Genomic DNA, 909 nt, shown 5'->3' on the forward strand with positions numbered 1-909 from the left:
GAGATTATCATACTGGGTGAAATAAGTTAGAGAAAGACAAGTATCATATGATATTACTTAAAGCTAAAAAGATGATACAAATGAATTTATTTACAAAACAGAAACAGACTCACAGACACAGAAAACAAATTTATGGTTACCAAAATGGAAAGGGGGCTGGAGATAACTTAAGAGCTTGGGATTAACATATACATACAGTATATAAAATAGATAAACATGAAGGTCTTAGTGTATAACACAGGGAACAATATTCAATACCTAGTAATAACCTGCAATGGAAAAAAATCTGAAAAAGAATATATATATAAAGAATACACACATCACTGAATCCCTAGGCTGCACACCTGACACGAGCACATCATTGTAAATCAACCATACTTCAATAAAAAATTAACACAACGTAATTTGTTTTGTTTTGTTTTGACTGCACCATGCAACCTGCTGGATCTTAGTTTTCCAACCCGGGATTGAACCTGGGCCCAGCAGTGAAAGCACTGAGTCCTAACCACTGGACCACCAGGGAATTCCCAAAGCAATATGATTATGTTGAGCACCAAGCCAGTGTAAACTTACCCTTAAAAATAATTTTTAAAAACTGTCAGAAAAAGTTGTTTTTGAATAGGTGATATAGTCAAGTGAAAAAGTGTAAAAGAGTGTAAACATAAAAATGTCCTCTGGTTTCTGTCCTCTAGTTGCCCACTCTCTCTCCTTACTGTACCGTTTGTTTGTTCATAGGAAACAGAGGGGCAGTTTGTTTCTTATTATACTTCCAGAGATGTTTTCTACATAAATGGCAGCATTCTACAAACACTTAAAAAAACTCTTTAATTGAATTTATTTTATTTCAACTTAATTTGTCCTTTGACATAAAGAATTGTGCTCACCTTAGTGTTCATACACTGAACACAT

The sequence above is a fragment of the Bos grunniens genome, chromosome 6, assembly GCF_055505025.1.
Source record: "Bos grunniens cultivar Pamir isolate PY7600 chromosome 6, Bosgru_T2T1.0, whole genome shotgun sequence".
NCBI lineage: Eukaryota > Metazoa > Chordata > Mammalia > Artiodactyla > Bovidae > Bos > Bos grunniens.